The sequence below is a fragment of the Penaeus monodon genome, unplaced genomic scaffold (genome assembly GCF_015228065.2).
Source record: "Penaeus monodon isolate SGIC_2016 unplaced genomic scaffold, NSTDA_Pmon_1 PmonScaffold_4220, whole genome shotgun sequence".
In the NCBI taxonomy this organism is placed as follows: Eukaryota; Metazoa; Arthropoda; class Malacostraca; order Decapoda; family Penaeidae; genus Penaeus; species Penaeus monodon.
This window is the reverse complement of record NW_023659023.1, coordinates 1-15,000: the sequence shown is the minus strand read 5'-3', so window position 1 is coordinate 15,000 and position 15,000 is coordinate 1. Positions and strand designations below refer to the sequence as shown.

General features: G+C 35.9%; 2 non-coding genes across 2 annotated transcripts in view; both read right to left on the bottom strand.

Annotated features, from left to right (window-relative positions):
- Nucleotides 1-13, bottom strand: part of Trnah-gug — a 71-nt gene extending 58 nt beyond the window's left edge. The window contains exon 1 of the tRNA in view: nucleotides 1-13. This exon is cut by the window's left edge and continues 58 nt beyond it. This is a non-coding gene — a tRNA (tRNA-His).
- A 7,546-nt stretch (nucleotides 14-7,559) lies between these two features.
- On the bottom strand, nucleotides 7,560-7,631 carry Trnah-gug. Its single transcript has one exon. It is a non-coding gene; the product is annotated as a tRNA-His (tRNA).
- Between the last annotated feature and the right edge of the window lie 7,369 nt (nucleotides 7,632-15,000).

Here is a 15,000-nt window from a genome sequence, read left to right as displayed (position 1 = left end):
ATACGATCACGGCCATTGTTACATGAGGTCACATGTAACCGTGAACTTTCTCAGGTGAACAGCTCCGAGTAAGAAAAACAACGGACGAAAAACCCTGAGCCAGTGCGAGTTCGGGCTCTGGAGTAGTTTTCTGTGACCTTCACTGTGCTCTTCGGACACGAAATTCTTTCAAAGCAGGTTGTAATGAGGAAATATGAGTTACATTAAGCGTAACGTAAACTATGCAACAGAGCGGAATCTCAACATTCAATTTGTATGGATACCATCTCATGTTGGCATACGCAATCACGACCACGGAGACAAATTAGCGAAGGAAGCCTACAGCAAAAATATTGTGTACATAGATCTTGGAATGCCTCTTGCTAGGGTTGCAGATATATTGAAAAGTTCTCATGAGGAAGAACTAGTAGATCTGACAAACACTCAAAGGCCTAAAAGCTGTAAGGCACTGCGTTCAGTATAGAGATAGCAAGCCTTCCTATGGGTGGCACCGAAGTCAAACAAGACAAGTGACGTGGTTATGCCAGAATTACGTTTAGTTACGAATGTGACTGGCAAAACTACACGATGCAAGAGTGCAGATGAATCTAGATGTAGATTGGTGAACGAAGAAAACAATTAATGACTTAGTTATATATATGATTATATATATAGTATTATATATATATACTATATATATATATTATACTATATATATATCTATATATATATATATATCGGGAAATGTCATGTGATACTGCATTTCAGAATGTAAACATGAGGTATAAAGAAATAAAGGCATGTAAATATTTCATTTAATCTGATACATGGCAAGATTATACTTCTTACTATAATCCTAGACTTTGACTATGTAATAAAACTATGGTAAACAAATAACAGTGTGTAAAACACAAGTGGTCAAAAAGCATTTAAAGTAATATTCATTTATATGATATATGATTTTCTATTTCTATTTACCATGTACAATTACAGGGTCACAGGACTACTGTAACTGTCCAGATTGCCCAGCCCGAGAGATAGCGGGTGGCTAAATAAAAATTACTTAACTTCAGGACGTTTTCAGTAAGAAATAACCTAAATTAAAAATATGGGCTGATGTCTTGCGTGTGCATTTAGATTCCCGCATATCGAATCATCATGTCGGTCATTTTCCATTTCCTTTATATAGTATTATTGTTGTGACTTTTGTTGGTATGGACACCTTTTTCCTTCGTTTTCCCCTCCGTACTAAAATTTTTTAGAATCTATCTTGGATCTTGGTCCAACAGATTCGTTAATCACTGCACCACGATCAGTTAAGGAGGAAACATGCCGATACAAGTTCGATGTAAGATTTCTTGAACAATATTGCTGTAAATTTAGTTCCTCTTTTGCAATCAGATTATCGTCGACGCTAAATAGTCAAATACTGATGACCAAATTTTCTTTCCGACACGTCTTATAAAATCGCGTTATATGTATTTTTCCTTCACCGTCTTTCCTTCTATGTGTTCACACCAAGTAATACATGAAGCTGCATTCTTCAGAGTAGGAGAATACATCAGCCTCGCGGCCGAAAAAGTGTTCCCCTTTATCTAGTCTTCGGGAAAACAAATATAACATTCAGAGTCCGACGGTGAGTAAGAGTTATGTCCGAAAAATATGCTGTGATCATTTCCTCATAGGCTAATTGGTTAGTGATCCATGTACTCTGCTATACAATATTGGAACATTGCAGGTGGACTGGAAGGGGCCATTCAAGTTTTTTTTACTCCGGTGTGAGTAAGAATTCTATAGCAATAATGAACTCAAACAATGTAAGCGTAGATACTATGTGGTATGTAAGTGTATATATATACCATACATACATATATATTAGAATATATATATATATCTATTATAATAGATATATATGTATATATATATATATATAAATACTATATATTATATATATATATTATATATATATTATATATATATATATAGATATTTATATAATATATAAATATATAGATTTAATATACATATGATATATACATACATGACATAAATTGATTGAATTCACCGCATCTCATGTATCTACATCAGTGTCTGTCGTCCGGTGTTCGGATCTGAAAAAAAAAATAGGAGCCGCCTGTGCGTGTGTAAGGGATGGAGTCAACGGCGAGCGTGATGCACCCATAAGCTAAGGTTTTCCGGAAAAAATAGTCTGAGGCTTATTTTTAATTTGGGTATGTGTCCTGATGCCCTTCTCTCATTACGTCCTCCATTAGATCTATGCCACATGTACTCATGTTAGTCATATGTAGAGAAAATTACTGCCTTAAGTGCATATGAAATCACCTGTCATTAGCATGTAATGCTTATATTATCAACATAAAAATGTATCTGCCGTGACAAGGCTTCGAACCTGGGTTATTGCGGCCAACAACGAAATTGTACAACCACTATACGATCACTCAGCCACTGGTACTGAAGAAGTGAAAGGTAAACACGTGAACCTTTCTCAGGAGAACAGCTACAACTAAGAAAATTACGGATGGAAAACGCTGAAACCGTGCGAGTTAAGGCTCTGGAGCGTGTTCTGTGACTATCAAAGTGCTTTCGGACACGCGCGGAAATTCTTTCAAAGCAGGTGGCGAGAGGAAAAGAGTGAGTTGCATTAGGCGTAACGTAGACTTTATGCAATAGAGATGCAATGTCAACATTTTCAATTTGTATGGATACCATTCTCATGTTGGCATACGCAAAGCGACGGACCCCGTAGACAAATTGGCGAAGGAAGCCTGCACCAAAGATTACTGGTACATAGATCTTGGGATGCCTTTGCTAGGGTTGAAATTATTGAAAAAGTTCTCATTAAAGAAGAACACTAAGTAGATCTGACAAGCATTCAAAGGCCTGAAGGCTGTACATAAGTCACTACGATCAGTATAGAGTAGCAAGCCTTCCCATGGGTGGCACCGAAGTCAAACCAGAAAAATTTGACGTGGTATTGCCAGAAAGCTTTTTAGGTTATAGAATGTACTGGCAATTTGAAAGGTGCAAAAGTGCAGATGAATATGGAGTTGACTGTTTGTAAAAGAAGAAAACAAGCGAACGCTTGAGCATTATATCTCGGAATGTTATGTGATAAACACCTAACTGACGTATGTGAATATTTCATTTATCTGATACATTGGAAGATTTCCTCGTACTATATACTAAATCCTATTATGTAGTAATTACCGTAAAACAAATAAACAGTGTTATGTAATCCAGTGGCAAAATACATTCAAAGTAATATTTTTTGTATGATATATCTGATTTCTTATTAGGATTTCTATTTCTATTTTACCATGTACAATTACAGTAGTCACAAGACTTACTGCACGGTCAGCTTTTATGGTAAGACTGTAATCATTATTTGCCCACGCCTGAGCATATAGCCTGGTTGGTAAATAAAATTACCAAACTTCAGGAAACGTTTGCAGTAAGAAATAACTTCAATCTATTAAATATGGAATATGTCTTACGTGTACATTAGATCCCGCATAGCGAATCATTCTTGACGGTAATTTCCATCTCCTTTCACTATAATAATATAGATGAACTTTTGTCGGTTTATGGCAAAACTCTTTTCCTTCTATTTCCCTCTGTACTAACATTTTAGGAATCTAATCCTGGATCTTGGTCTCAACAGATTAGTTAATCACGCGCACACGATTTGTTAAGGTAGGGAAACCAGATGCCGTTACAAGTTCGATGGAAAGATTTCTTCGAAATCATATTGACTGAAAATTTAGTTTCATTTTTGCCAATTCAGAGCATACGTCCGGCGCTAAATATTCAAATATGGACATTCATTTTCTTTCTGAACCATTATAAATCACCGTTAATATGTATTTTTCCTTCACCCGTATATCTCCATGTTCACATCTAGTAATTGCATGAAGCTACATTATATTCAGTAGGAAAATTACATCAGCCTCGCGGCCGACAAGGTGTCCTTTATCTTAGTCTTCGGGGAAGCAATAGAACATTCAGGTCGACGGTGGGGAGTAAGATAATGTCCGAAAAAATATGCGTCGGCCATTTACTATTGGCTAATTTGTTAGTGATCCATTTACGCTGCGATACAAAATATGGACATTTCAGGTGGAACTGAAGGGATTAAATTTTTTTTTTACTCCTGTTTGGAAGGAATAGCAAATGAAATCTAGCAAAGTACCGTAGATGTATTGTATCAATGTTATATTACAAACATTATATAACTGCATATATTCTTACATTATTTTTATATAATTTATTTGTGCAGACATTTATATATATATATATATAATATATTATATATATATATATATATATATTATATTATATATGTGTGTTGTTGTGTGTGTTGTGGTGTGTGGTGTGTGTGTGTGTGTGTGTGTGTTGGTGTGTTTCGTGCGTGGGGGTGTGCGTGGTGTTTTTTGTTATTACTCTCACGCCACACAACACTTACATACCACATAAATTTTTTTGAATTTACCGCTCTCTATATATTACATCGGGGTCTGGTCCTGTTCGTCGTTTCGGATAGAAAAAAAAAGGGGTGCGCTGTGGCGTGCGGAGGGAATCAACGGCGAGCGTGATCCCCATACGCTAAGGGTCCGGGGAAAAATGAAAAAAGTCAAGTCTGGGCCTATTTTGAGGGGGGTAGTCCTAGATGCCTCCTCTCATTAGGTAACCATTTCTTTGTACACGTATCATGTTAACTTACAGGATTCTGTCATTAGGGGTAAAAATTTCCCTGTCTTAAAATTATTAAGGGTTTTTTGTCGCATAAAACTGCATCTCCGTCCCCGGGTTCGAACTGGGTTTTTGCGGCCAAAACGCAATGTAAAACCACATACGATCACGGCCACTTTTACATGAAGACATGAAACCCCTGAACTTTCTCAAAAACGCTCCAACAAAGAAAATCTACGGATGGAAAACTTTAAACCAGTGGGGAGTTCGGGCGCGGAGTATTTTTTTTGGACTCCAATATGCTTTTGGGAACAAAATTTTTTTAAAAAAGCAGGGGGCGAGAGGAAATATAGTTCTTAAAGCGTAACGTAACTTATGGAAATAAAGCGCAATGTCAAATTCCCATTTGTTGGATCCCATCTCATGTTGCATACGAAAGACGACCAGAGACAAAGGGGGCGAAGATATGTTTTAACAAGACTTGGGGTGCCCCTTTGGGAGGGTTGCACATAATTGAAAGGTTCTCAAAAGAAAAACTGAATCTGATTAACTCAAAAAGGGCCAAAAGCGTGCCATGGGGCACTACGATCAGATTAGATAGCAAGCCTTCATATGGGGGGCACCGAAAGTCAAACCACACAATTACGTGGTTTTGCCAAATTCGTTTATTTACAAAAAGTACTGGTAATTTCACGGTGCAAGAAGTGCAGTGAATCTAGATGTAGATTGTGTAACGAAAAAAAAAATATTATATCTCGGAAATGTCTGTATACTCTCACGTACACACATACACGTACATACAACTAAATTTTTGAATTAAACCACCTCTATATATTACGTCTCGTGCCCCGTGAAGTTCGTTACGGTCTAAAAAAAAATTAGGAGTTTGCTTGGTGTGTCGGGGGGGGGGGTAGAAAACGGCGAGCGTAATGAGCCCAACGCATACGGGTCCGGAGAAATAGAAAAAAACCCCAGCTGGGGCCATTTTTTGAGGGGGGTATGTGCCCTTTGCCAAATCTCCCGTCCCCCTAGATCTTATTACACGTATTTGTTAGATGAAAAAGTTTACTGTCATTATGTACATAAAAAATTTCTGCCTTTAAATCTTGTTATTGCTTAATTTTCCTCAAAAAACGTATTGCTGTGCCCAGGATTGAACCGGGGTTATTGGGGCCCACAACGCAATGTAAAACCCACAAATACGTCCGGCCACTTTTAGTGAAGTCACCTGTCCCCGTGCACTTTTCGGGTAAACAGCTCCAACAAAGAAAATCTACGGTTTCAAAACGAAAACCAGTGGGGTTTCGGGCTTGGTGAGTTTTTGTGCTCCAAAGTGCTTTTCGGACAATAAATATTTTCAAAGCAGGTGGCGATGAGGATATTGTTTTGGAGTTGCATTAAAGGAAAGACCGTAAAAGCGCAATGTCAACATTCATTTTTTATGGGTCCATCTCATGTTGGCTACGCAAGGGACGACCCCGTAGACAAATGGGGGAAGATACTGGAACATGGATCTTGGGGGTGCCTCTTGCTAGGGTTTTCCCCTATATTGAAAATTCTCATAAGAAAAAATATAGATCTGACAAAAAACTCAAAAGGCCGAAAGCGACCATAAGGGACTACGATCAGTAAGAGATAGCAAACCTTCCCTATGGGGGCACCGAAGTCAAACCGAAATGTGCGGGTTATTGCTAGAATGCGTTTTTGGTTTTTGAATGTACTGGCAACTAAAGGTGCAGTAAGTGAGATAAAATTTGATTAGACTGTTAAGAAAAACAAGCGAAGCTTGAGCATATATTTCGGAAAAGTCATATTACTGCCTTTCAGACCACTTAACTGAATATAAGAATTGTAATATTTCATTTTAACTGATACTTGGGGGGATTTCCTCGTAATTCCTAAATTTTTTAAAGCAATAAATACCCTAATCAAATAAAAATGTTATGTAAACACAGTGTCAAAAATATCAAGTAAATTTTTTTTGTGTGATATATTTTTTTATTTCTATTTTTACCATGTACAATTACATTTCACAGACATGTATTCGTTGCCCACGCCTGAGCAATACAGGGTGGTAAATAAAAATTACTTAACTTCAGGAACGTTTTCAGCAAGAAATAACTTCAATCTATAGATATGGCTGATGTATTGAGCTGTGCATTATATCCCGCATATCGAATCATCTTGTCGTCATTTTCATTTCCTTTCATTATAGTATTATTGTTGGTTCTTTTGTTGGTATTGCAACCCTTCCTTCTGTGCTAACATTTTTTGAATCAAATCATGATCTTGACTTAACTAGATTCACTAATCATTGCAACACCATCCTGTTAAGGAGGGAAAGAGCGTTACCGGTCGATGTAAAGATTTCTTGAATAATATTGTTTCGACGGGAAAATAGTTCAAATACTGACGATTACCTTTTCTCTAAATCTTTATAATCGCCGTTAATATGTATTTTTTCCTTCACACGTCTCTTTCTTCATGTCAACTAAGTAATACATGAATCTGCATATATTTCAGAGTAGGAATACATCAGCCTCGCGGCCGAAAGTTTCCTTATCTTAGTTCTTCGGGGAAGCAATATTAACATTCAGAGTCGACGGTTGAGTTTATGTCCGAAAATATGCGTCGGTCATTTACTCATAGGCTGATTTGTTAGTGCCAGTTTATGAGCCCATACAGCTAAGGGTCCGGAAAAAAAATCAGTCTGAGGCCTATTTTTTAAGGTGGTATGTGCCCTTATGCCCTCAATCTCATTACGTCCGCCATAGATCTATGTACAGCACTCATGTTAGTATGTATACGATTACTGCCATTAAATTCCTGTCATCATGATTATGGTTTTATTATCAACATAAAACTGCATCTGCCGTGACCAGGATTCGAACCTGGGTTATTGCGGCCACAACGCAATGTACTAACCACTATACGATCACGGCCACTGTTACTGAAGTCACATGTAACCCGTGAACTTTCTCAGGTAAACAGCTCCAACTAAGAAAATATACGGACGGAAAACCCTGAGCCAGTGCGAGTTCAGATTCTGGAAGTTTTCCGTGACTCTTAAAATACTCTTCGGACACTAAATTGTTTCAAAGCAGGTGGCGATGAGGAAATTGTGAGTTGCATTAAGCGTAACGTAACTTATGCAATAGAGTGCAATGTCAACATTCAATTGTATGGATACCATCTCATGTTGGCATACGCAAGCACGACCACGTAGACAAATGCGAAGGAAGCCTGCACCAAAGATCTGTGAACCATAGATCTTGTATGCCTCTTGCTAGGATTGCACTTATATTGAAAAGTTCTCATTAGGAAGAACTAGCAGATCTGACAAACACTCAAAGGCCTGAAAGCTGTACCATAAGGCACTACGATCAGTATAGAGATAGCAAGCCTTCCTATGGGTGGCACCGAAGTCAAACCAGACAATGTGACATGGTTATTGCCAGAATACGTTTAGATTACAGAATGTACTGGCAACTGCACGATGCAAGAAGTGCAGATGATCTAGATGTAGACTGTGTAACGAAGAAAACAATATATATATATTAAATATAATATATAATATTATATATATTATATATATATATATATATATATAGAATATATATATATATATATTATGAGCACTATATCTCGGAATGTCATTTGATACAACCTTTCAGACCATCTAACATGAAGTATAAAAGAACTACGTGAATATTTAATTTCATCTGATACACTGCAAGATATACTCGTACTATATCCTAGATCTACTGTGTAATAACTATATAAACAAATAACAGTGTTCTTAAACACAGTGGCAAAAGCAAATCATAGTAATATTTTTTGTACGATATATGATTTATATTTATATTTTTACAATGTCAGTTACAGTAATCATAGACTACTGTACTGTCAGATTTATGTAAAACTCTAATCTTGATTGCCCACGCCTGAGCAGATAGCCAGGGTGGTAAATAAAATTACTTAACTTCAGGAACGTTTTCAGTAATGAAATTACTTAAATCTAAAAATATGGCTGATGTCTTACGTGTGCATTAGATCCCGCATATCGAATCATCTTGTCGTGTCATTTTCCATTTCCTTTCATTATAGTATTATTGTGTTACTTTTTGTTGTATTGCAACTCTTTTCCTTCTGTTTTTCCTCTGTACTAAAATTTTTTAGAATCTAATACTGGATCTTGGCCCCACAGATTCGTAATCACTGCACCACCATCCTGTTAAGGAGGAACAGCATGTAAAGATTCGATGTAAAGATTTCTGAATAATGTTGCTGGAAATTTAGTTCCTCTGTTGCAATCAGATTATCGTCCGGCGCTAAATATTCAAATACTGATGATCACATTTTCTTTCTGAACATCTTTATCATCATCATCAATGCGAATACACGGTATGCTCATGTTTCGAGCATACCGTTGAGTCGTTTGGCCTCTTCCTCTGTTTCCTATCACCATCCCTGTCAGCAAGTGTTTTTCTCAATACTTTCACTTCTTCATCACATGGCCAATAAACTTAAGTTTCCCTTTGTTCAAGATGTCCAACAGTCGGTCTTTACAATTTATTTTTCTCAGCACTTCATCATTCGTTTTCTTTTCTGTCCAGTTAATACGTAGTACTTGTCTGTAACACCACACTATTGACCTTTTTCTTGTCCATCTTCTTCAGCACCCAATACTCAGAACCATATGACGCAATTGAGAAAACTATGAGTTCAGTAACCTCAGCTTTGTCCGTAATGTAATGCTTCGGTCTTTCAGATGTTATTGAGAGCACTGTGCGTTTTTGGCAATGGTAATTCCTCTTTTTATCTCTGGTGATCATCATATGTATTACTTAAAACAGCTCCAAGTAAGTGAACTCTTTCACATTTTCCACAACCATTCCATTGATTGTAACATGTTCATCATTGTTCATTGCCGGTTATCTTTAAATCTTCACGATCTTAGTTTTCTTGGCATTAAGAAACAAACCAGCCTTTTCGCTTGCTTCTCTAACTTTATCTAGTAGTTGTTGTAGTTCAATGATACTGCTGGCAATTAAAACTATATCATCGGGTATCTTAGATTTGATATTTTGTATTCTCCAACATCTACAGTTCCTTCAAAATTCTTTAGAACACCTCTCATAATTGCTTCAGAATATATGTTAAAAAGGTGCGGAGACAGAATGCAACCTTGTCGTACTCCTTGGTTAACTTCGAACCATTCTGTTAACCCATAAGTGGTTCTTACAGTTGCTTGTTGTTGGTCATACATGGCTTTTATTGGTTGATAATATGTTTTGGAAATTTCATATCGTTCATGTTATTCCAGAGAATACCGTGATCAACAGCATCAAAAGCTTCGAGTAATTGCTGAAAACATAGGTATAGGTCTTTCTGATGTTCTCTGTTTTTCTCTATGATCAATTCAGATTTAGAATCTGGTTTCTGGTACTGAACATCTTTATGAATCGTTGTTAATACGTATTTTTCCTTCACCGTCTCTATCCTTCCATGTTCACACCTAGTAATACATGAAGCTACATATATTCAGAGTAGGAAATACATCAGCCTCGCGGCCGAAAGTGTTCCTTTATCTTAGTCTTCGGGAAGCAATATTAACATTCTCAGTCGAACGATGAGTAAGAGTTATGTTCGAAATAGTGCGTCGGCCATTTACTCATAGATAAACCTGTTAGTGATCCGTTTACTCTACTGTACAATATTGGACATTCAGAGGGACTGAAGGGGCATTAAGTATTTTTTTACTCCTGTTTGGAAGGATTATAACAATAATGAACTCAAACACTGTATCTTATATATAGTGTGTTGTATATTTATATAAATCACACACACACACACACACAGATATATATATATATATAAAAATATATATATATATGATATATATAATATAGATATATATATAATATATAATATATTAATATATACTGTATATTATTATATACATATATGTACATATATTCATTTATACAGAATAATATATTGTATATAGTATATATATATATATATATATATATATATATATATATATATGTATATTGTGTTGTGTGTGTTTTATGTTGTGTGTACAACTTACAGTACATAAATTTATTGAATTCACGTCTTCTCTATATATCTTAATCATTTGTGTTGTGTCCGGATCAAAAAAAAATTAGGAGTCCACTGTGGTGTGGTCAGGAAGGAGTCAACGGCGAGCGTGTAGCCATGCAGCCTAGGGTCCGAGAAAAACAAGTAGAAAAAAGTCCAATCTGAAGCCTATTTTTTAAGGTGGTTATGTGCCCTTATGCCCTAATCTCATTACGTCCACCATAGATCTTATGTACACGCACTCATGTTAGTATGTATAGGATTACTTCCATTAAATTACTGTCATCATGATAAATGGTTTTATTATCAACATAAACTGCATCTGCCGTGACAGGATTCGAACCTGGGTTATTGCGGCCACAACGCAATGTACTAACCACTATACGATCACGGCCACTGTTACATGAAGTCACAAGTAACCCGTGAACTTTCTCAAGTGAACAGCTCCAGGTAAGAAAATCGACGGACGGAAAACGCTGAACCAGTGCGAGTTCAGGCTCTGGAGTAGTTTTCCGTGACTCTAAGTGCTCTTCGGACACAAAATTCTTTCAAAGCAGGTGGCGATGAGGAAATATGAGTTACATTAAGCGTAACGTAACTTATGCAACAGAGCGCAATGTCAACATTCAACTTTGTATGGATACCATCTCATGGCATACGCAAGCACGACCACGTAGACAAATGGCGAAGGAAGCCTGCACCAAAGATCTATGTACATAGATCATGGAATGTCTCTTGCTAGGGTTGCACATATTGAAAGGTTTTCAAAAGGAAGAACTAGTAGATCTGACAAACATTCAAAGGCCTGAAAGCTGTACCATAAGGCACTACAATCAGTATAGAAATAACAAGCTTCCTTATGGGTGGCACCGAAGTCAAACCAGACAATGTGACGTGGTTATTGCCAGAATACGTTTAGTTACAGAATGTACTGGCAACTGCACGGTGCAAGAAGTACAGATGAATCTAGATGTAGATTGTGTAACGAAAAAACAATATATATATATATATATATAATATAATAATATATATATATATATATATATATATAATATATATATATATATATATATATATATATATATATATATATATATATATATTATATATATATCATATGTATGTATACAGTATATAATATATAATTATATATATAGATATATTAATATATATATATATTATATCATTAATATATATATATATATTCGTAATGTCATGTGATACAGCTTTCAACCAGTACATGAGGTATAAGGAACTAATGAATATTTCATTTCATCTAAAAATGGAAGATTTCTTACTATATCCGATTTACTAGTAATAACTTTTAAAACAAAAAACAGTTATGTAAACACAGTGGCAAAAGTTCAAATAATATTCATTTTTAGATATATTTTATTTCTATTTTACCATGTACAATTACTATCACAGACTACTGTACTGTCCCCATTGCCCACGCCTGAGCAATGCCCGGGTGGTTTTAAAATTACTTAAATTCAGGAACGTTTTTTGTAAGAAAAAACTTAAATCTAAAAAAAGGCTGATTTTGCGTGTGCATTAGATCCCGCATAGCGAATCACTTTTGTTCATTTTCCATTTCCTTTATTATATTTATTGTTGTTATTTTTTTGGTATGAACCTTTTTCCTTCTGTTTTCCCTCCGACTAATTTTTTTTTGAATCAATCTTGGAACTTGGTCTCAAAAGTTCGTTAATCACTGCACCCCGCTTGTTTAAAGGGGGGAACAGATGCCCTTCAAGTTTTTAAGATTTTTGAAAAATTGCTGGAAATTTGCATAGATTTTCGTCCGGCGCTAAATTTTAAATACTGACATTACATTTCTTTTTAAAAAATCTTTATAAAACGCCCTTTTAATATGTATTTTCCTTCTCCGTCTCTTTCTTCTTTTCACCCAAAAATACATAAGTTTAAATATATATTGAGTGGGAAAATACATCACCTCGCGGCCGAAAAGTGTTCCTTTTATCCTTCTTTCGGGGAAGAAATAAAAACATTCAAGTCGACGGTTGGTAAGGTTGGGTCCAAAATATGCGTGGGCATTTCTCAAGGTTATTTTTTAGTTTCCTTTTTCTTTGCCATACATTATGGACTTAATAATTCCAAAAATTTCATGTGACTGAGAAGCTTCTTTTTTTAACTCTCTAGATGAATTATAGAAATAATATATTCTATATGCAGATTGTGTATTATATTATTTATTTTTATTATATATATAATATATATATATATTATATATAAAAGGTATATGTATTGATATATTCATTTATTTTCCTTTACTATTTAAATATTTAATAATATTTTTTATAGACACAGTAACTCTCAACACATATATATTGTTGTGTGTACCCACCACATACACTTAAACACATACAAAATTTATCAAATACCCTACCTGTTTACTCATCATCCCTTGTCCCCCCCCCGGCGTGATGCCCCCATACACTAAGGGCCCGGAGAAAATTAAAAAATAGCCCCAGTCTGGGGCCATATTTTGGGGTGGATGTGCCCAATACCCCCCTCTCATTATCCCCATAGATTTTGTATACACGCACTCATTTTATGTACGGGTTTACCTTCATTATGTTATAAATTTTTTCGTCAAATCTTTGTTAAGGGTTTTTTGTCGACATAAAACACCTGCCGTACCAGGTTCGAACCTGGGTTTTTGGGGCCACAACCATGTCCCTAACCACAAGGGGATCACGGCCCCGTTCCTGAAAAATTTCATGTAACCGGAAACTTTCTCAGGTGAACGGCTGGGTAAAAAAATCTACGGAGGGAAAAACCCTGTCCCAGTGCGAGATCAGGACGTTTTTCAGAAAGATAACTTGAATCGATGTCTTCCTGTCATTTTTTTCCCCTTCGAATCATTTGTGGGTCATTTTCCTTTTTCCTTTTCTTTTTACTTTTTTTTGGGTATGATAATTTTTCCCTTTTTTTTTCCCTTGTACTAACTTTTTTTAAAATTAACCCTGGATTTTGGGTCTAAACAGATTCGCTAATCCGGCACCAACAGTTAAAAAGGGAACAATCCCTTTACGGGTTCGAGAAAAGCTTTTTTAAATTACATTGCTGAATTTTCCTTTTTCAAATCCCCTTATTGTAATTTCTATCCCCGTCTCCTTCCTTCCTGCTCACACCTAGTAATACATGAATCTGTATATATTCGAATAGGAAATACATCGCCTTGCGGCCGAAAAAGTTATCCGAAAATACTTGCGTCATTACTCATGTGCTAATTTATTACTGTTCCTTCATTTATTTACCCCGTAGTTATTTAAAGCTTAAAAAAACCTTTCCGTGACCAGGATTCGAACCTGGGTTATTTCGGCCCAACGCAAATTTCAACCACTATTTTCGACACGGCCACGGTCAGGGGCTTTGTTATAAACCGTAAGATTCTCGGGCGAAAAGTCCCGGTGGAAAAAACTACGGACGGAAAAACCCCGAAAGCAGGAGATCGTTGGGATCCCCAAAAATTTAACTGTCGATTTGTCAGCAGGGGTATTTTTAGGAGGAAAAAAAATCGTGTAAAAATTTATAATAGGACGAAATCACATTATTCAGTCATTCTTTTTTAGATTTTTCTATTACTCAAAGTTGCATTTTTGTGTTATTGATTAATTTTACTTTGAATTTATTCTATCATAAATTTCTCAAACTAAACCTGGTCTTGGCTTATAGTTTTTCCAATCAATCGCCTCCCAAACCATTTAGAGAAATTTGCTGCAAAGTTTTTTGAAAACGTTTTACTTTTGGTTCATCTGCTCGAACAAGAATCACACAGCGAGGATAAACAAAAGCTGATGTCTAATTTTTCCTGAGCATCTTTTTAAAACCCCAAAAAAGAAAATGGATTCCCCCCCCCCGTCTCCTTCCCCAATCTGTTTCACTCATATTCATCAATTTGCAATTTTCCCTTGTGGGGAAAAGATCAGTGTTCCTTTATCTTTAAACTTTGCGGAAACAAAAATAAATTCAGTTCGACGGGGTGAGTAAAAATTGCCCAAAGGGTTTTCTCGAAGCAAAAAGTCACGATGCTTTACTTTACTATACAATATTGGGGTTTAAAAATCCACAATTGGGCTGGAAGGCATTCGATTTTTTTTTCTTTTTTTTTACTCAACTTAGATCGTTTTAAGGGAAAAAACCAATAATTTTTGGTTTTCTAATTTATTCCAAAAATTT